This window comes from Oncorhynchus tshawytscha, unplaced genomic scaffold, assembly GCF_018296145.1.
Source record: "Oncorhynchus tshawytscha isolate Ot180627B unplaced genomic scaffold, Otsh_v2.0 Un_contig_6992_pilon_pilon, whole genome shotgun sequence".
Taxonomy (NCBI): domain Eukaryota; kingdom Metazoa; phylum Chordata; class Actinopteri; order Salmoniformes; family Salmonidae; genus Oncorhynchus; species Oncorhynchus tshawytscha.
The window spans coordinates 32,501-56,438 of NW_024608291.1; the positions used below are offsets into that span (position 1 = coordinate 32,501).

The following is a 23,938-nucleotide window of genomic DNA, read 5'->3' on the forward strand; positions in this document are numbered from 1 at the left end:
TATATTAGTAGTATTACACCAGTTACATTAGTAATATTAGTAGTATTACACCAGTTACATTAGTAATATTAGTAGTATTACACCAGTTACATTAGTAATATTAGTAGTATTACATTAGTAATATTAGTAGTATTACACCAGTTACATTAGTAATATTAGTAGTATTACACCAGTTACATTAGTAATATTAGTAGTATTACACCAGTTACATTAGTAATATTAGTAGTATTACACCAGTTACATTAGTTATATTAGTTATATTAGTAGTATTACATTAGTTATATTAGTAGCATTACATTAGTTATATTAGTAGTATTACATTAGTTATATTAGTAGTATTACATTAGTTATATTAGTAGTATTACATTAGTTATATTAGTAGTATTACATTAGTTATATTACTAGTATTACATGAGTTATATTACTAGTATTACATTAGTTATATTACTAGTATTACATTAGTTATATTAGTAGTATTACATTAGTTATATTACTAGTATTACATGAGTTATATTAGTAGTATTACATTAGTTATATTAGTAGTATTACACCAGTTACATTAGTAATATTAGTAGTATTACACCAGTTACAGTAGTAATATTAGTAGTATTACACCAGTTACAGTAGTAATATTAGTAGTATTACACCAGTTATATTAGTTATATTAGTAGTATTACACCAGTTACATTAGTTATATTAGTTAAATTAGTAGTATTACATTAGATATATTAGTAGCATTACATTAGATATATTAGTAGTATAACATTAGTTATATTAGTAGTATAACATTAGTTATATTAGTTATATTAGTAGTATTACATTAGATATATTAGTAGCATTACATTAGATATATTAGTAGTATAACATTAGTTAAATTAGTAGTATTACATTAGTAATATTAGTAGCATTACATTAGTTATATTAGTAGTATTACATTAGTTATATTAGTAGTATTACATTAGTTATATTACTAGTATTACATGAGTTATATTAGTAGTATTACATTAGTTATATTAGTAGTATTACATTAGTTATATTAGTAGTATTACATTAGTTATATTAGTAGTATTACACCAGTTACATTAGTTATATTACTAGTATTACATGAGTTATATTAGTAGTATTACATTAGTTATATTAGTAGTATTACATTAGTTATATTAGTAGCATTACATTAGTTATATTAGTAGTATTACATTAGTTATATTAGTAGTATTACATTAGTTATATTAGTAGTATTACATTAGTTATATTAGTAGTATTACATTAGTTATATTAGTAGTATTACATTAGTTATATTAGTAGTATTACATTAGTTATATTAGTAGTATTACACCAGTTACATTAGTAATATTAGTAGTATTACACCAGTTACATTAGTAATATTAGTAGTATTACACCAGTTACATTAGTTACATTAGTAATATTAGTAGTATTACATTAGTTATATTAGTAGTATTACATTAGTTATATTAGTAGTATTACATTAGTTATATTAGTAGTATTACATTAGTTATATTAGTAGTATTACATTAGTTATATTAGTAGTATTACATTAGTTATATTAGTAGTATTACATTAGTTATATTAGTAGTATTAGTTATATTAATAGTATTATATTAGTAGTATCAGTTATATTAGTAGTATTAGTTATATTAGTATTATTAGTTATATTAGTAGTATTATATTAGTAGTATTATATTAGTAGTATTAGTTATATTAGTAGTATTAGTTATACTAGTAGTATTACATTAGTTATATTAGTAGTATTACATTAGTTATATTAGTAGTATTATATTAGTTATATTAGTAGTATTATATTAGTTATATTAGTAGTATTATATTAGTATTATTAGTTATATTAGTAGTATTATATTAGTAGTATTATATTAGTAGTATTAGTTATATTAGTAGTATTAGTTATATTAGTAGTATTATATTAGTAGTATTATATTAGTAGTATTAATTATATTAGTGGTATTAGTTATATTAGTAGTATTAATTATATTAGTGGTATTAGTTATATTAGTAGTATTATATTAGTAGTATTACATTAGTTATTAGTAGTATTACATTAGTTATATTAGTAGTATTATATTAGTTATATTAGTTATATTATTAGTATTACATTAGTTATATTAGTTATATTAGTAGTATTACATTAGTTATATTAGTAGTATTACATTAGTTATATTAGTAATATTAGTTATACTAGTAGTATTACATTAGTTATATTAGTAGTATTACATTAGTTATATTAGTAGTATAACATTAGTTATATTACATTAGTTATATTAGTAGTATTACATTAGTTATAGTAGTATAACATTAGTTATATTACATTAATTATATTAGTAGTATTACATTAGTTATAGTAGTATTACATTAGTTATATTAGTAGTATTATATTAGTTATATTAGTAGTATTAGTTATATTATTAGTATTATATTAGTTATATTAGTAGTATTAGTTATATTAGTAGTATTACATTAGTTATATTAGTAGTATAACATTAGTTATATTACATTAATTATATTAGTAGTATTACATTAGTTATAGTAGTATTACATTAGTTATATTAGTAGTATTATATTAGTTATATTAGTAGTATTAGTTATATTATTAGTATTACATTAGTTATATTAGTTATATTAGTAGTATTACATTAGTTATATTAGTAGTATTACATTAGTTATATTAGTAATATTAGTTATACTAGTAGTATTACATTAGTTATATTAGTAGTATTACATTAGTTATATTAGTAGTATAACATAAGTTATATTACATTAGTTATATTAGTAGTATTACATTAGTTATAGTAGTATTACATTAGTTATATTAGTAGTATTATATTAGTTATATTAGTAGTATTAGTTATATTATTAGTATTACATTAGTTATATTAGTAATATTAGTTATACTAGTAGTATTACATTAGTTATATTAGTAGTATTACATTAGTTATATTAGTAATATTAGTTATACTAGTAGTATTACATTAGTTATATTAGTAGTATTACATTAGTTATATTAGTAGTATTATATTAGTTATATTAGTAGTATTACATTAGTTATATTAGTAATATTAGTATACTAGTAGTATTACATTAGTTATATTAGTAGTATTTAGTTATATTAGTAGTATTATATTAGTTATATTAGTAGTATTACATTAGTTATATTAGTAATATTAGTTATACTAGTAGTATTACATTAGTTATATTAGTAGTATTACATTAGTTATATTAGTAGTATTATATTAGTTATATTAGTAGTATTATATTAGTTATATTAGTAGTATTACATTAGTTATATTAGTGGTATTACATTAGTTATATTAGTAGTATTAGTAGTATTACATAGTTATTACATTAGTAGTATTACATTAGTTATACTAGTAGTATTACATTAGTTATATTAGTAGTATTACATTAGTTATATTAGTAGTATTACATTAGTTATTAGTAGTATTAGTTATATTAGTAGTATTAGTTATATTATTAGTATTACATTAGTTATATTAGTAGTATTACATTAGTTATATTAGTAGTATTATATTAGTTATATTAGTAGTATTAGTTATATTAGTAGTATTACATTAGTTATATTAGTTATATTAGTAGTATTACATTAGTTATATTAGTAGTATTAGTAGTATTGCATAGTTATTACATTAGTAGTATTACATTAGTTATACTAGTAGTATTACATTAGTTATATTAGTAGTATTACATTAGTTATTAGTAGTATTACACCAGTTACATTAGTTATATTAGTAGTATTACATTAGTAGTATTAGTAGTATTACATAGTTATTACATTAGTAGTATTACATTAGTTATATTAGTAGTATTACATTAGTTATACTAGTAGTATTACATTAGTTATATTAGTAGTATTACATTAGTTATATTAGTAGTATTACATAGTTATATTAGTAGTATTATATTAGTTATATTAGTAGTATTAGTTATATTATTAGTATTACGTTAGTTATATTAGTAGTATTAGTTATATTAGTAGTATTACATTAGTTATATTAGTAGTATTACACCAGTTACATTAGTTATATTAGTAGTATTACATTAGTTATATTAGTAGTATTACATTAGTTATATTAGTAATATTAGTTATATTAGTAGTATTACATTAGTTATATTAGTAGTATTAGTTATGTTAGTAGTATTACACCAGTTATATTAGTAGTATTAGTAGTATTACATAGTTATATTACATTAGTAGTATTACATTAGTTATACTAGTAGTATTACATTAGTTATATTAGTAGTATTACATTAGTTATTAGTAGTATTAGTTATATTAGTAGTATTACATTAGTTATACTAGTAGTATTACATTAGTTATATTAGTAGTATTACACCAGTACCATAGCTATATTAGTAGTATTACATTAGTTATATTAGTAATATTAGTTATACTAGTAGTATTACATTAGTTATTAGTAGTATTAGTTATATTATTAGTATTACATTAGTTATATTAGTAATATTAGTTATACTAGTAGTATTACATTAGTTATATTAGTAGTATTACACCAGTACCATAGCTATATTAGTAGTATTACATTAGTTATATTAGTAGTATTAGTTATATTATTAGTATTACATTAGTTATATTAGTAATATTAGTTATATTAGTAGTTTTACATTAGTTATATTAGTAGTATTACACCAGTACCATAGCTATATTAGTAGTATTACATTAGTTATATTAGTAATATTAGTTATACTAGTAGTATTACATTAGTTATTAGTAGTATTAGTTATATTATTAGTATTACATTAGTTATATTAGTAATATTAGTTATATTAGTAGTATTACATTAGTTATATTAGTAGTATTAGTAGTATTACATAGTTATATTACATTAGTAGTATTACATTAGTTATATTAGTAGTATTACATTAGTTATATTAGTAGTATAACATTAGTTATATTAGTAGTATTACATTAGTTATATTAGTAGTATTAGTTATATTAGTAGTATTAGTTATATTAGTAGTATTAGTTATATTAGTAGTATTAGTTATATTATTAGTATTACATTTGTTATATTAGTAGTATTAGTTATATTAGTAGTATTAGTTATATTAGTAGTATTACATTAGTTATATTAGTAGTATTAGTTATATTAGTAGTATTACATTAGTTATATTAGTAGTATAACATTAGTTATATTAGTAGTATTACATTAGTTATATTAGTAGTATTAGTTATATTAGTAGTATTACATTAGTTATATTAGTAGTATTACATTAGTTATATTAGTAGTATTAGTAGTATTACATAGTTATATTACATTAGTAGTATTACATTAGTTATATTATTAGTATTACATTAGTTATATTAGTAGTATTACATTAGTTATATTAGTAGTATTACATTAGTTATATTAGTAGTATTACATTAGTTATATTAGTAGTATTAGTAGTATTACATAGTTATATTACATTAGTAGTATTACATTAGTTATATTATTAGTATTACATTAGTTATATTAGTAGTATTACATTAGTTATATTAGTAGTATTACATTAGCGATATTAGTAGTATTAGTTATATTAGTAGTATTACATTAGCTATATTAGTAGTATTAGTTATATTAGTAGTATAACATTAGTAATATTAGTAGTATTACATTAGTAATATTAGTAGTATTAGTTATATTAGTAGTATTACATTAGTTATATTAGTAGTATTACATTAGTAATATTAGTAGTATTAGTTATATTAGTAGTATTACATTAGTTATATTAGTAGTATTACATTAGTTATATTAGTGGTATTACATTAGTTATTAGTAGTATAACATTAGTTATATTAGTGGTATTACATTAGTTATATTAGTAGTATTACATTAGTTATATTAGTAGTATAACATTAGTTATATTAGTGGTATTACATTAGTTATATTAGTAGTATTACATTAGTTATATTAGTGGTATTACATTAGTTATTAGTAGTATAACATTAGTTATATTAGTAGTATTACATTAGTTATATTAGTAGTATTACATTAGTTATATTAGTAGTATTACATTAGTTATATTAGTAGTATTAGTTTTATTAGTAGTATTATATTAGTTATATTAGTAGTATTACATTAGTTATATTAGTGGTATTACATTAGTTATTAGTAGTATAACATTAGTTATATTAGTAGTATTACATTAGTTATATTAGTGGTATTACATTAGTTATTAGTAGTATAACATTAGTTATATTAGTTATATTAGTAGTATTACATTAGTTATATTAGTTATATTAGTAGTATTATATTAGTTATATTAGTAGTATTACATTAGCTATATTAGTAGTATAACATTAGCTATATTAGTAGTATAACATTAGTTATATTAGTAGTATTACATTAGTTATATTAGTTATATTAGTAGTATTAGTTATATTAGTAGTATTATATTAGTTATATTAGTAGTATTACCAGGTACTTTAGACCAGAGCCCAATGTTCCCCCTCACCTCTGCCTCGGCAGCAATCAGGTACTTGGACTTCTTCCCTGGTGTACTTCTGATGAGCTCCAACAGACCATCCTCATCCAGGATCTTAGTTCCAAACCCCTCCGCCTGGAGACAGAGAGAGGAGAGAGAGGAGAGAGAGGAGAGAGAGGAGAGAGAGGAGAGAGAGGAGAGAGAGGAGAGAGAGGAGAGAGAGGAGAGAGAGAGGAGAGAGAGGAGAGAGAGGAGAGAGAGGAGAGAGAGGAGAGAGAGGAGAGAGAGGAGAGAGAGGAGAGAGAGGAGAGAGGAGCTATATTGAAAAAACTGAGGTCAAAGGGAGAGAACGAGAGAGAGAACAAGAGAGAGAGAAAAAAGGGAGAAAACGAGAGAGACTGAAAGAGACAGAGGTACGAGAGAAAACGAGAGAGAGACCGAGAGAAAACGAGAGAGAGAACGAGAGAGAGAGAGACTGAAAGAGACAGAGGTAAATAAGTGAACCCTTTGTGAACCTTCTCAGTCTTGGCGGCTCCTCCATCTCTGCCCATCACCAGGTATGTCGTCCTCTTACTGATGTTACCGGTCACCTTCCCTCCGTTGCGCTCTATCAGGGACTTCGCATCCTCACGTTCCATACTCTCTAACACACCAGAGATCACAAACACACATCCCTCCAGGCAGTTCTCTGCTCCCTGCACACACACACACGAGAGAGAAACACACACAGGTTACACACACACAGGTTACACACGTTCCATACTCTCTAACACACCAGAGATCACAAACACACATCCCTCCAGGCAGTTCTCTGCTCCCTGCACACACACACACGAGAGAGAAACACACACAGGTTACACACACACACAGGTTACACACGTTCCATACTCTCTAACACACCAGAGATCACAAACACACATCCCTCCAGGCAGTTCTCTGCTCCCTGCACACACACACACGAGAGAGAAACACACACAGGTTACACACACACACAGGTTACACACGTTCCATACTCTCTAACACACCAGAGATCACAAACACACATCCCTCCAGGCAGTTCTCTGCTCCCTGCACACACACACACGAGAGAGAAACACACACAGGTTACACACACACACAGGTTACACACGTTCCATACTCTCTAACACACCAGAGATCACAAACACACATCCCTCCAGGCAGTTCTCTGCTCCCTGCACACACACAGGTTATACACACACACACACACACACACACACACAGGTTATACACACACACACACACACACACACACACACAGGTTATACACACACACACACACACACACACACACACACACACACACACACACACACACACACACACACACACAGGTTATACACACACACGAGAGAGAGAAACACACACACAGGTTACACACACACACAGGTTACACACACACACACACGAGAGAAACACACACAGGTTACACACACACACACACACACACAGGTTATACACACACACACACACACACGAGAGAGAGAAACACACACAGGTTACACACACACACAGGTTACACACACACACACACAGGTTACACACACACACACACACACACACACACAGGTTACACACACACACACACACACACAAGAGAGAAACACACACAGGTTACACACACACACACACACGAGAAACACACACACAGGTTACACACACACACAGGTTACACACACACACACACACACACAGGTTACACACACACACACACACACGAGAGAAACACACACACAGGTTACACACACACACACGAGAGAAACACACACACAGGTTACACACACACACACACACGAGAGAAACACACACACAGGTTACACACACACACACACACACACGAGAGAAACACACACACAGGTTACACACACACACACACACACGAGAGAAACACACACACAGGTTACACACACACACACACACACGAGAGAGAAACACACACACAGGTTACACACACACACGAGAGAGAAACACACACACAGGTTACACACACACACACACACACACACACGAGAGAGAAACACACACACAGGTTACACACACACACACACACACGAGAGAGAAACACACACAGGTTACACACATACACGTTATTCACACGAGAGAAACACACACACATATTGCGTCGTTTTATTGCATTAGTGATCTGTGTGTTTATACCCCAGTGGGTATGTGTTTATACCCCAGTGGGTGTGTGTTTATACCCCAGTGGGTATGTGTTTATACCCCAGTGGGTATGTGTTTATACCCCAGTGGGTGTGTGTTTATACCCCAGTGGGTGTGTGTTTATACCCCAGTGGGTGTGTGTTTATACCCCAGTGGGTGTGTGTTTATACCCCAGTGGGTATGTGTTTATACCCCAGTGGGTATGTGTTTATACCCCAGTGGGTGTGTGTTTATACCCCAGTGGGTGTGTGTTTAGACCCCAGTGGGTGTGTGTTTATACCCCAGTGGGTGTGTGTTTATACCCCAGTGGGTATGTGTTTATACCCCAGTGGGTGTGTGTTTATACCCCAGTGGGGTGTGTGTTTATACCCCAGTGGGTATGTGTTTATACCCCAGTGGGTATGTGTTTATACCCCAGTGGGTGTGTGTTTATACCCCAGTGGGTGTGTGTTTATACCCCCAGTGGGTGTGTGTTTATACCCCAGTGGGTGTGTGTTTATACCCCAGTGGGTGTGTGTTTATACCCCAGTGGGTGTGTGTTTATACCCCAGTGGGTGTGTGTTTATACCCCAGTGGGTATGTGTTTATACCCCAGTGGGTATGTGTTTAGACCCCAGTGGGTATGTGTTTAGACCCCAGTGGGTATGTGTTTAGACCCCAGTGGGTATGTGTTTAGACCCCAGTGTTCAGACCCCAGTGGGTATGTGCTTAGATCCCAGTGGGTATGTGTTTAGATCCCAGTGGGTATGTGTTTATACCCCAGTGGGTATGTGTTTATAACCCAGTGGGTGTGTGTTTATACCCCAGTGGGTATGTGTTTATACCCCAGTGGGTATGTGTTTATACCCCAGTGGGTGTGTGTTTATACCCCAGTGGGTGTGTGTTTAGACCCCAGTGGGTGTGTGTTTATACCCCAGTGGGTGTGTGTTTATACCCCAGTGGGTATGTGTTTATACCCCAGTGGGTGTGTGTTTATACCCCAGTGGGTGTGTGTTTATACCCCAGTGGGTATGTGTTTATACCCCAGTGGGTATGTGTTTATACCCCAGTGGGTGTGTGTTTATACCCCAGTGGGTGTGTGTTTATACCCCCAGTGGGTGTGTGTTTATACCCCCAGTGGGTGTGTGTTTATACCCCAGTGGGTGTGTGTTTATACCCCAGTGGGTGTGTGTTTATACCCCAGTGGGTGTGTGTTTATACCCCAGTGGGTATGTGTTTATACCCCAGTGGGTATGTGTTTATACCCCAGTGGGTATGTGTTTATACCCCAGTGGGTATGTGTTTAGACCCCAGTGGGTATGTGTTTAGACCCCAGTGGGTATGTGTTTAGACCCCAGTGGGTATGTGTTTAGACCCCAGTGTTCAGACCCCAGTGGGTATGTGCTTAGATCCCAGTGGGTATGTGTTTAGATCCCAGTGGGTATGTGTTTATACCCCAGTGGGTATGTGTTTATAACCCAGTGGGTATGTGTTTATAACCCAGTGGGTATGTGTTTAGACCCCAGTGGGTATGTGTTTAGACCCCAGTGGGTATGTGTTTAGACCCCAGTGGGTATGTGTTTAGATCCCAGTGGGTATGGGTTTAGACCCAAGTGGGTATGGGTTTAGACCCAAGTGGGTATGTGTTTAGATCCCAGTGGGTATGTGTTTAGATCCCAGTGGGTATGTGTTTAGACACCCAGTGTTTAGACCCCAGTGGGTATGTGTTTATACCCCAGTGGGTATGTGTTTATACCCCAGTGGGTATGTGTTTAGACCCCAGTGGGTATGTGTTTAGACCCCAGTGTTCAGACCCCAGTGGGTATGTGCTTAGATCCCAGTGGGTATGTGTTTAGATCCCAGTGGGTATGTGTTTAGACCCCAGTGGGTATGTGTTTAGACCCCAGTGTTTAGAACCCAGTGGGTATGTGTTTAGACCCCGGTGGGTATGGGTTTAGACCCCGGTGGGTATGTGTTTAGACCCCAGTGGGTATGTGTTTAGACCCCAGTGGGTATGTGTTTAGACCCCAGTGGGTATGTGTTTAGACCCCAGTGGGTATGTGTTTAGACCCCAGTGGGTATGTGTTTAGATCCCAGTGGGTATGGGTTTAGACCCCAGTGGGTATGGGTTTAGACCTCAGTGGGTATGGGTTTAGATCCCAGTGGGTATGTGTTTAGATCCCAGTGGGTATGGGTTTAGATCCTAGTGTTTAGACCCCAGTGGGTATGTGTTTAGACCCCGGTGGGTATGGGTTTAGACCCCAGTGGGTATGTGTTTAGACCCCCAGTGGGTATGTGTTTAGACCCCAGTGGGTATGTGTTTAGAGACCCCCAGTGGGTATGTGTTTAGACCCCCAGTGGGTATGTGTTTAGACCCCCAGTGGGTATGTGTTTAGACCCCCAGTGGGTATGTGTTTAGACCCCAGTGGGTATGTGTTTAGATCCCAGTGGGTATGTGTTTAGATCCCAGTGGGTATGGGTTTAGATCCTAGTGTTTAGACCCCAGTGGGTATGTGTTTAGATCCCGGTGGGTATGGGTTTAGACCCCAGTGGGTATGGGTTTAGACCCCAGTGGGTATGTGTTTAGACCCCAGTGGGTATGTGTTTAGACCCCAGTGGGTATGTGTTTAGACCCCAGTGGGTATGTGTTTAGATCCCAGTGGGTATGTGTTTAGATCCCAGTGGGTATGTGTTTAGATCCCAGTGGGTATGTGTTTAGATCCCAGTGGGTATGTGTTTAGATCCCAGTGGGTATGGGTTTAGATCCTAGTGTTTAGACCCCAGTGGGTATGTGTTTAGACCCCGGTGGGTATGGGTTTAGACCCCAGTGGGTATGGGTTTAGACCCCAGTGGGTATGTGTTTAGACCCCAGTGGGTATGTGTTTAGATCCCAGTGGGTATGTGTTTAGACCCCAGTGGGTATGTGTTTAGATCCCAGTGGGTATGTGTTTAGATCCCAGTGGGTATGTGTTTAGATCCCAGTGGGTATGTGTTTAGATCCCAGTGGGTATGTGTTTAGATCCCAGTGGGTATGGGTTTAGACCCCAGTGGGTATGTGTTTAGACCCCAGTGGGTATGTGTTTAGATCCCAGTGGGTATGTGTTTAGATCCCAGTGGGTATGTGTTTAGATCCCAGTGGGTATGTGTTTAGATCCCAGTGGGTATGTGTTTAGATCCCAGTGGGTATGTGTTTAGATCCCAGTGGGTATGTGTTTAGATCCCAGTGGGTATGTGTTTAGATCCCAGTGGGTATGTGTTTAGACCCCAGTGTTTAGACCCCCAGTGGGTATGTGTTTAGACCCCCAGTGGGTATGTGTTTAGACCCCCAGTGGGTATGTGTTTAGACCCCCAGTGGGTATGTGTTTAGATCCCCAGTGGGTATGTGTTTAGATCCCCAGTGGGTATGTGTTTAGATCCCCAGTGGGTATGTGTTTAGATCCCCAGTGGGTATGTGTTTAGATCCCAGTGGGTATGTGTTTAGATCCCAGTGGGTATGTGTTTAGATCCCAGTGGGTATGTGTTTAGATCCCAGTGGGTATGTGTTTAGATCCCAGTGGGTATGTGTTTGTCTAACAGTGGGTATGTGTTTAGATCCCCGTGGATATGGGTTTAGATCCCCGTGGGTATGGGTTTAGATCCCAGTGGGTATGGGTTTAGATCCCAGTGGGTATGGGTTTAGATCCCAGTGGGTATGGGTTTAGACCCCAGTGGGTATGGGTTTAGACCCCGGTGGGTATGGGTTTAGATCCCAGGGCTGTGTGTTTGTCTTACAGTGGGTATGGGTTTAGATCCCAGGGCTCTGGGTCCGTCTCGGTTCAGGAAACTACGGAAGGCTGAGGAGTTGCCACGCTTCTTCTCTGATTCCTCTGGACTGGTGCTCTGGACACACACACACACACAGTCAGTAACAATCACAGAGTCACACAGTCACAGTCACTCACAGTCATTGTCACTCACAGTCATTGTCACTCACAGTCATTGTCACTCACAGTCATTGTCACTCACAGTCACACAGTCACAGAGTCACCGTCACACAGTCACACACAGTCACAGAGTCACCGTCACACAGTCACAGAGTCACCGTCACACAGTCACTCACAGAGTCACCGTCACACAGTCACAGAGTCACCGTCACACAGTCACTCACAGAGCTTTGGGTTATTTTCGTTATTAACGGTTTAAAACGTTTCACCTCTTTCTTGGGGGAGGTTTTAAGAGTCGTGGGTGTGGTCACCATGGTTACACTTCCTGTTTTGAGCTTGGACTTCCTGTCTGTGCTTGAAGGGGTTAGGAACTCCTTTTTGGGAGAGACGGACGCATTGATACTCAGATTTGTCTTGCCTCCTCCTTCCTCTTCCTCCTCCCTTTTCTTCATCATGGACAGTTTGGAACTGGTCTTAACAAGAGGGGGGACCTTTTTAGGGGACGGACCGATCACGTCCTGGTTGTGATCCCGCCCATTGGACTGTGGTTGGCTGGTAGTGCTGCTGTGGGAGGAGTTAGCGCTGCTTTTGTTGGCTGACCCCTGATCCTCACCAGAGTATTTACGAGCCTGGACACACACACACACACAGATGGAACACACACACACACACACACACACACACACACACACACACACATAAATATATATAGAGACATGTTGAATCTTTCAAAGAGAGACAGAGAGAGTTTGTAGTGTGTGTGTGTGTACTCTTCACCTTTTTGGCGTGTGGTTGTTGATCTAACATGGCCAGCGTCTTGGCAAACTCCTCGTCCTCGTGGACCTGCCTCTCCAACTCCATGTCCTCGTCCATCTGCAGCTGCTGGGCGATGACCTCATCAGTCAGCGACTCATCAGGGTCCTGAGAGAGCTGGATGAACAGCACACAGCCGTCAACAAAGACAACTAGTCAGACTAGTCAGACTACACACTAGACCTGGGTCTCATCAACAACAACTAGTCAACTAGTCAGACTACACACTAGCCCTGGGTCTCATCAACAACTAGTCAGACTACACACTAGACCTGGGTCTCATCAACAACTAGTCAGACTACACACTAGACCTGGGTCTCATCAACAACAACTAGTCAGACTACACACTAGACCTGGGTCTCATCAACAACAACTAGTCAACTAGTCAGACTACACACTAGACCTGGGTCTCATCAACAACAACTAGTCAACTAGTCAGACTACACACTAGACCTGGGTCTCATCAACAACAACTAGTCAACTAGTCAGACTACACACTAGACCTGGGTCTCATCAACAACAACTAGTCAACTAGTCAGACTACACACTAGACCTGGGTCTCATCAACAACAACTAGTCAACTAGTCAGACTACACACTAGACCTGGGTCTCATCAACAACAACTAGTCAACTAGTCAGACTACACACTAGACCTGGGTCTCATCAACAACTAGTCAACTAGTCAGACTACACACTAGACCTGGGTCTCATCAACAACAACTAGTCAGACTACACACTAGACCTGGGTCTCATCAACAACAACTAGTCAGACTACACACTAGCCCTGGGTCTCATCAACAACAACTAGTCAGACTACACACTAGACCTGGGTCTCATCAACAACAACTAGTCAACTAGTCAGACTACACACTAGACCTGGGTCTCATCAACAACAACTAGTCAGACTACACACTAGACCTGGGTCTCATCAACAACTAGTCAACTAGTCAGACTACACACTAGACCTGGGTCTCATCAACAACAACTAGTCAACTAGTCAGACTACACACTAGACCTGGGTCTCATCAACAACAACTAGTCAGACTACACACTAGACCTGGGTCTCATCAACAACAACTAGTCAGACTACACACTAGCCCTGGGTCTCATCAACAACAACTAGTCAGACTACACACTAGACCTGGGTCTCATCAACAACAACTAGTCAGACTACACACTAGCCCTGGGTCTCATCAACAACAACTAGTCAGACTACACACTAGCCCTGGGTCTCATCAACAACAACTAGTCAGACTACACACTAGACCTGGGTCTCATCAACAACAACAACTAGTCAGACTACACACTAGACCTGGGTCTCATCAGCAACAACTAGTCAACTAGTCAGACTACACACTAGACCTGGGTCTCATCAACAACAACTAGTCAACTAGTCAGACTACACACTAGACCTGGGTCTCATCAACAACAACTAGTCAACTAGTCAGACTACACACTAGACCTGGGTCTCATCAACAACAACTAGTCAGACTACACACTAGACCTGGGTCTCATCAACAACAACTAGTCAACTAGTCAGACTACACACTAGACCTGGGTCTCATCAGCAACAACTAGTCAACTAGTCAGACTACACACTAGACCTGGGTCTCATCAACAATAACTAGTCAACTAGTCAGACTACACACTAGACCTGGGTCTCATCAACAACAACTAGTCAGACTACACACTAGACCTGGGTCTCATCAACAACAACTAGTCAACTAGTCAGACTACACACTAGACCTGGGTCTCATCAACAACAACTAGTCAGACTACACACTAGCCCTGGGTCTCATCAACAACTAGTCAACTAGTCAGACTACACACTAGACCTGGGTCTCATCAACAACAACTAGTCAACTAGTCAGACTACACACTAGACCTGGGTCTCATCAACAACAACTAGTCAACTAGTCAGACTACACACTAGCCCTGGGTCTCATCAACAACAACTAGTCAACTAGTCAGACTACACACTAGACCTGGGTCTCATCAACAACTAGTCAACTAGTCAGACTACACACTAGACCTGGGTCTCATCAACAACTAGTCAGACTACACACTAGACCTGGGTCTCATCAACAACAACTAGTCAGACTACACACTAGCCCTGGGTCTCATCAACAACAACTAGTCAGACTACACACTAGCCCTGGGTCTCATCAACAACTAGTCAACTAGTCAGACTACACACTAGCCCTGGGTCTCATCAACAACAACTAGTCAACTAGTCAGACTACACACTAGACCTGGGTCTCATCAACAACAACTAGTCAGACTACACACTAGCCCTGGGTCTCATCAACAACAACTAGTCAGACTACACACTAGACCTGGGTCTCATCAACAACAACTAGTCAGACTACACACTAGACCTGGGTCTCATCAACAACAACTAGTCAGACTACACACTAGACCTGGGTCTCATCAACAACAACTAGTCAGACTAGTCAGACTACACACTAGACCTGGGTCTCATCAACAACAACTAGTCAGACTAGTCAGACTACACACTAGACCTGGGTCTCATCAACAACAACTAGTCAACTAGTCAGACTACACACTAGACCTGGGTCTCATCAACAACAACTAGTCAGACTACACACTAGACCTGGGTCTCATCAACAACTAGTCAACTAGTCAGACTACACACTAGACCTGGGTCTCATCAACAACAACTAGTCAACTAGTCAGACTACACACTAGCCCTGGGTCTCATCAACAACAACTAGTCAGACTACACACTAGCCCTGGGTCTCATCAACAACTAGTCAACTAGTCAGACTACACACTAGCCCTGGGTCTCATCAACAACAACTAGTCAGACTACACACTAGACCTGGGTCTCATCAACAACAACTAGTCAGACTACACACTAGACCTGGGTCTCATCAACAACAACTAGTCAACTAGTCAGACTACACACTAGACCTGGGTCTCATCAACAACAACTAGTCAACTAGTCAGACTACACACTAGCCCTGGGTCCTGAGAAGGCTGGAGGGAGAGTAGAGAGTTTTCCTCACAGTTTTCCTCTTGGTACTGGCCACCAGTTTCCTGTCCGAGCGCTGGACACTCCCACTGCCAAAGTAGTCCAGGACAGAGGTGGGGGTGCGTTTGGTCTGCGGGGGCGCTGATTTAGGGGTGACGGGGCTGGAGGAGACTTCTTCATCCCTCCTTTCCCTGTGGCGGGAGCAAGGGTGGGTTTCGGGGGGACCCGTGGCTCTCTTTGGTCCCGGTGCGGGCCTTCCCTGGTTTGGTCACTCCATTACCCTGGGGCTTAGCCTGGGACTTCTTCAGAGACAGGAAGTTATCGCTGTCTGAATCTACAGAGAGAGAGGAGAGAGAGAGAGAGAGAGAGAGAGAGAGAGAGAGAGAGAGAGAGAGACAGGCAGAGAGAGGGAGACAGGAGGGAAAAGAAATGGAGTCTGTCAGTATGATTCATATTCTGATACACGTTACTAGAGTCTGTCAGGATGATTCATATTCTGATACACGTTACTAGAGTCTGTCAGGATGATTCATATTCTGACACACGTTACTAGAGTCTGTCAGGATGATTCATATTCTGACACACGTTACTAGAGTCTGTCAGGATGATTCATATTCTGATACACGTTACTAGAGTCTGTCAGGATGATTCATATTCTGATACACGTTACTAGAGTCTGTCAGGATGATTCATATTCTCCCGTTTAGTTCTGGTATTCTGCCGTTATTTCTGGTACGGCCCGGTATTCTCCCGTTATGGAGTGTAGTCTGTCTGTGTCCCGGTATTCTCCCGTTATGGAGTCTAGTCTGTCTGTGTCCCAGTATTCTCCCGTTATGGAGTCTAGTCTGTCTGTGTCCCGGTATTCTCCCGTTATGGAGTCTAGTCTGTCTGTGTCCCGGTATTCTCCCGTTATAGAGTCTAGTCTGTCTGTCTGTCTGTGTCCCGGTATTCTCCCGTTATAGAGTCTAGTCTGTCTGTGTCCCGGTATTCTCCCGTTATGGAGTCTAGTCTGTCTGTGTCCCGGTATTCTCCCGTTATAGAGTCTAGTCTGTCTGTCTGTGTCCCGGTATTCTCCCGTTATAGAGTCTAGTCTGTCTGTCTGTGTCCCGGTATTCTCCCGTTATAGAGTCTAGTCTGTCTGTCTGTGTCCCGGTATTCTCCCGTTATAGAGTCTAGTCTGTCTGTCTGTGTCCCGGTATTCTCCCGTTATAGAGTCTAGTCTGTATGTGTCCCGGTATTCTCCCGTTATAGAGTCTAGTCTGTATGTGTCCCGGTATTCTCCCGTTATAGAGTCTAGTCTGTATGTGTCCCGGTATTCTCCCGTTATAGAGTCTAGTCTGTATGTGTCCCGGTATTCTCCCGTTATTTCCGGTACGTCCCGGTATTCTCCCGTTATGGACTCTCGCCTCTCTCACCTGTCTCAGAGACGTACTGCACCGGGTCTTTCTTGGCAGGAGGAAGAGGAGCCGGAGGAAGAGGAGGGTTTGGTTTCTGGGCCTTCTGCTTCTGCTCCACTACCTCCTCCTCAGAGTCTACAGGAGGGAGGGAGGGAGAGGGAACGAGGGGAGGGGAGGGAGAGAGGGGAGGGAGGGAGGGGAGGGAAGGGAGAGAGGGGAGGGAGAGAGGGAGGGAGGGAGGGAGGGAGGGAGGGAGGGAGGGAGGGAGGGAGGGAGGGAGGGAGGGAGGGAGGGAGGGAGGGAGGGAGGGAGGGAGGGAGGGAGGGAGGGGAGGGAAGGAGAGAGGATGGGAAGGGAGGGAGGGGAGGGAAGGGGAGAGGGGGAGGGAGGATGGGAAGGGAGGGAGGGAGGGGAGGGAAGGGAGAGAGGGGAGGGAGAGAGAGAGGGAGAGGGAAGGGAGAGAGGGAGGGAGGGAGGGAGGGAGGGAGGGAGGGAGGGAGGGAGGGAGGGAGGGAGGGGGAGGGAGGGAGGGAGGGAGGGAGGGGAGGGAAGGGAGAGAGGATGGGAAGGGAGGGAGGGGAGGGAAGGGAGAGAGGGGAGGGAGAGAGAGAGGGGAGGGAAGGGAGAGAGGGGAGGGAGAGAGGATGGGAAGGGAGGGAGGGGAGGGAGAGAGGGGGAGGGAGAGAGGATGGGAAGGGAGGGAGGGGGGAAGGGAGAGAGGGGAGGGAGGATGTTTGGTGATGACAACAACAAAAATAGCCAGGTGACTAACTTAACCGTTACCTCAGTGTGGTAGACATGAGACCACAGACACAAGCAGCTGGTAAGTGGCTGGAGTGAACAACAGGACAACCCTCCTTAAGACTCGGGAGGGAAACCCTCCTTAAGACTCGGGGAGGGAAACCCTCCTTAAGACTCGGGAGGAAACCCTCCTTAAGACTCGGGAGGGAAACCCTCCTTAAGACTCGGGAGGAAACCCTCCTTAAGACTCGGGGAGGGAAACCCTCCTTAAGACTCGGGGAGGGAAACCCTCCTTAAGACTCGGGGAGGGAAACCCTCCTTAAGACTCGGGGAGGGAAACCCTCCTTAAGACTCGGGGAGGGAAACCCTCCTTAAGACTCGGGGAGGGAAACCCTCCTTAAGACTCGGGGAGGGAAACCCTCCTTAAGACTCGGGGAGGGAAACCCTCCTTAAGACTCGGGGAGGGAAACCCTCCTTAAGACTCGGGGAGGGAAACCCTCCTTAACTTTAGACTCGACGGACTCTTACAAAGAAGTAATTAGTCCCAGAAACCCCCTGCAGGATGACCCCCATATTCTATGATAACAGCCAGAGAAGGTGTTGTTTTTCCCAGAAACCCCCTGCAGGATGACCCCATATTCTATGATAACAGCCAGAGAAGGTGTTGTTTTCCCAGAAACCCCCTGCAGGATGACCCCCATATTCTATGATAACAGCCAGAGAAGGTGTTGTTTTCCCAGAAACCCCTGCAGGATGACCCCCATATTCTATGATAACAGCCAGAGAAGGTGTTGTTTTTCCCAGAAACCCCCTGCAGGATGACCCCCATATTCTATGATAACAGCCAGAGAAGGTGTTGTTTTCCCAGAAACCCCCTGCAGGATGACCCCCATATTCTATGATAACAGCCAGAGAAGGTGTTGTTTTTCCCAGAAACCCCTGCAGGATGACCCCCATATTCTATGATAACAGCCAGAGAAGGTGTTGTTTTTCCCAGAAACCCCTGCAGGATGACCCCCATATTCTATGATAACAGCCAGAGAAGGTGTTGTTTTCCCAGAAACCCCCTGCAGGATGACCCCCATATTCTATGATAACAGCCAGAGAAGGTGTTGTTTTCCCAGAAACCCCCTGCAGGATGACCCCCATATTCTATGATAACAGCCACAGAAGGTGTTGTTTTTCCCAGAAACCCCCTGCAGGATGACCCCCATATTCTATGACAACAGCCACAGAAGGTGTTGTTTTTCCCCAGAAGGAACGTTGGACATCAGTGCTCTCTGTCCGTTTGAGTTCACAACCAAAACAGGTTCTCTAATTCTCTCCTTCTCTCTTTCTTTCTCTCAGAGGACCTGAGCCCTAGGACCATACCCCAGGACTACCTGACATGATGACTCCTTGCTGTCCCCAGTCCACCTGACCGTGCTGCTGCTCCAGTTTCAACTGTTCTGCCTTATTATTATACGACCATGCTGGTCATTTATGAACATTTGAACATCTTGGCCATGTTCTGTTATAATCTCCACCCGGCACAGCCAGAAGAGGACTGGCCACCCCACATAGCCTGGTTCCTCTCTAGGTTTCTTCCTAGGTTTTGGCCTTTCTAGGGAGTTTTTCCTAGCCACCGTGCTTCTACACCTGCATTGCTTGCTGTTTGGGGTTTTAGGCTGGGTTTCTGTACAGCACTTTGAGATATCAGCTGATGTACGAAGGGCTATATAAATAGATTTGATTGATCACATCCCTTCTCTTCCCTCTCTTCTCCGAGGACCCATCCCATTTCTTCCCCCGAGGACCCATCCCATATCTTCCCCGAGGACCCATCCCATTTCTTCCCCGAGGACCCATCCCATTTCTTCCCCGAGGCTGTCTGTCTCTGACCCCCAGCCTCTCTGACCCCCAGCCTCTCTGACCCCCAGCCTCTCTGACCTACGACCTTGTATTAGGCTGGGATTCAGCCTCAACCATTGATGTGCCGGCTCCATTGGAAACAACCATTAAATGGCCCATTCTAAAAACACAGGGCCAGCAATACCTCCACTGTCAGAGGTGCAGTCAACATTATTACCTGACTCAATGACCATTAAATGGCCTACAGAGGGGCAGTCATCATTATTACCTGACTCAATGACCATTAAATGGCCTACAGAGGACAGTCATCATTATTACCTGACTCAATGACCATTAAATGGCCCACAGAGGTTCAGTCATCATTATTACCAGTCAGAGGGGCAGTCAACATTATTACCTGACTCAATGACCATTAAATGGCCTACAGAGGGGCAGTCATCATTATTACCTGACTCAATGACCATTAAATGGCCCACAGAGGGACAGTCATCATTATTACCTGACTCAATGACCATTAAATGGCCTACAGAGGGACAGTCATCATTATTACCTGACTCAATGACCATTAAATGGCCCACAGAGGGGCAGTCATCATTATTACCTGACTCAATGACCATTAAATGGCCCACAGAGGGGCAGTCATCATTATTACCTGACTCAATGACCATTAAATGGCCCACAGAGGGACTGTCATCATTATTACCAGTCAGAGGGGCAGTCATCATTATTACCTGACTCAATGACCATTAAATGGCCCACAGAGGGGCAGTCATCATTATTACCTGACTCAATGACCATTAAATGGCCCACAGAGGGGCAGTCATCATTATTACCTGACTCATTAACCATTAAATGGCCCACAGAGGTTCAGTCATCATTATTACCAGTCAGAGGGGCAGTCATCATTATTACCTGACTCAATGACCATTAAATGGCCCACAGAGGGGCAGTCATCATTATTACCTGACTCAATGACCATTAAATGGCCCACAGAGGTTCAGTCATCATTATTACCTGACTCAATGACAGCACGCCTCTTTCTCTTTTTATCATTGTCCTTCTTCTTCTTCTTCTCCACCTTGGGGCTGGTGATCTGGAACACATCATCATCATCATCCTCACCACCATCATTATCATCATCATCCTCACCATGATCATCATCTTCCTCACCATCATTATCATCATCACCACCATCATCATCATCACCACCATCATCATCCTCACCATCATCATCCTCACCATCACCACCATCTTCCTCCTCACCACTATCATTATCATCCTCACCACCATCATCATCCTCACCACCATCATCATCATGTTCACCACCATCATCATCCTCACCACCATCATTATCATCATCCTGTTCACCACCATGGTCATTATAATCATCGTCATTGTAGTCATAAGCTTAGCAGTGCGGTTGGGGTTAAGAAATTGTAGAAATAGGTGGGATTTAGCACTTGTGGCTATAGAAGCTAGCGCCGACCAGTTCACCGACTAGAGACTCTGGTTTATAATAATTAATACCTTGGTGGTCACCAGTTCACTGACTAGACTCTGGTTTATATTAATACCTTGGTGGTCGACCAGTTCACCGACTAGAGACTCTGGTTTATATTAATACCTTGGTGGTCGACCAGTTCACTGACTAGACTCTGGTTTATATTAATACCTTGGTGGTCGACCAGTTCACTGACTAGAGACTCTGGTTTATATTAATACCTTGGTGGTCGACCAGTTCACTGACTAGAGACTCTGGTTTATATTAATACCTTGGTGGTCGACCAGTTCACTGACTAGAGACTCTGGTTTATATTAATACCTTGGTGGTCGACCAGTTCACTGACTAGAGACTCTGGTTTATATTAATAAATACCTTGGTGGTCGACCAGTTCACTGACTAGAGACTCTGGTTTATATTAATACCTTGGTGGTCGACCAGTTCACCGACTAGAGACTCTGGTTTATATTAATACCTTGGTGGTCGACCAGTTCACTGACTAGAGACTCTGGTTTATATTAATACCTTGGTGGTCGACCAGTTCACTGACTAGAGACTCTGGTTTATATTAATACCTTGGTGGTCAACCAGTTCACTGACTAGAGACTCTGGTTTATATTAATACCTTGGTGGTCGACCAGTTCACTGACTAGAGACTCTGGTTTATATTAATACCTTGGTGGTCGACCAGTTCACTGACTAGAGACTCTGGTTTATATTAATACCTTGGTGGTCGACCAGTTCACTGACTAGACTCTGGTTTATATTAATACCTTGGTGGTCGACCAGTTCACTGACTAGAGACTCTGGTTTATATTAATACCTTGGTGGTCAACCAGTTCACTGACTAGAGACTCTGGTTTATATTAATACCTTGGTGGTCAACCAGTTCACTGACTAGAGACTCTGGTTTATATTAATACCTTGGTGGTCAACCAGTTCACTGACTAGAGACTCTGGTTTATATTAATACCTTGGTGGTCGAGCCAGTTCACTGACTAGAGACTCTGGTTTATATTAATACCTTGGTGGTCGACCAGTTCACCGACTAGAGACTCTGGTTTATATTAATACCTTGGTGGTCGACCAGTTCACCGACTAGAGACTCTGGTTTATATTAATACCTTGGTGGTCGACCAGTTCACTGACTAGAGACTCTGGTTTATATTAATACCTTGGTGATCGACCAGTTCACTGACTAGAGACTCTGGTTTATATTAATACCTTGGTGGTCGACCAGTTCACCGACTAGAAGAGACTCTGGTTTATATTAATACCTTGGAGGTCGACCAGTTCACTGACTAGAGACTCTGGTTTATAATAATACCTTGGTGGCAGGTTTTTTCTTCTTCGCTTCTTCGTCTGTTGAGATGGATTTCTTCTTCTTCGTGGGTTCTTTCTCTGTGTTGAGGGTTCCATCCCGAGATGGTTTCTGTGCTGCGGGTTTGCTTGATACAAAGAACCGCCTGATGTCCTAAGAATGGAAGGGGAGGGGAGAGGAGAGAGTAAATGAGTCCACTGAGCCTAATTGACACCTTATTCCCTATAATGCACTACAGGGCTCTGGTTAAAAGTAAATAGTGCACTGTATAGGAATATGGTGTAATTTGGGATTAATCCTTGACGTTAATTTGATGTGAAGACATGCATTGCTAAGTTACACATGAGCGATATGTGGCGTGGCCAGATACAGTATCTAGCTCTGGTACAATCACATACTTTATATTTAAACTTTATTTAACTCGGCAAGTCAGTTAATGACGGCCTACCCCGGACTACGGTGGGCAAAAACTGCGCGACCCTATGGACTCCCAATCACGGCCGGGGATGTGATGCGGCCTGAATTCGAACCAGGGACTGCAGTTGCCTAAGAGAGCTGCGCCATTCGGGAGCCCAATTTAGCTGCATCAGTTGCTCTAGTTCTAGTACCATCGCCTATTTATCTTTATGATCTGCCCATGTAAAAATGCCACTTGATGCCATAATTTTGTTGTCAGTATTGACAAGACGACTGTCGCTTTCATGTTTGCCATGTAAGCAACTGACGTGCAAAGATAGTCCGCTTCATGCATTGTTTTCAATT

General features: G+C 40.1%; 1 pseudogene; it reads right to left on the reverse strand.

The window, feature by feature from the left end:
• The window catches only part of LOC121843426, a 51,191-nt pseudogene extending 27,862 nt beyond the window's left edge, over window positions 1-23,329 (reverse strand).
• Between the last annotated feature and the right edge of the window lie 609 nt (window positions 23,330-23,938).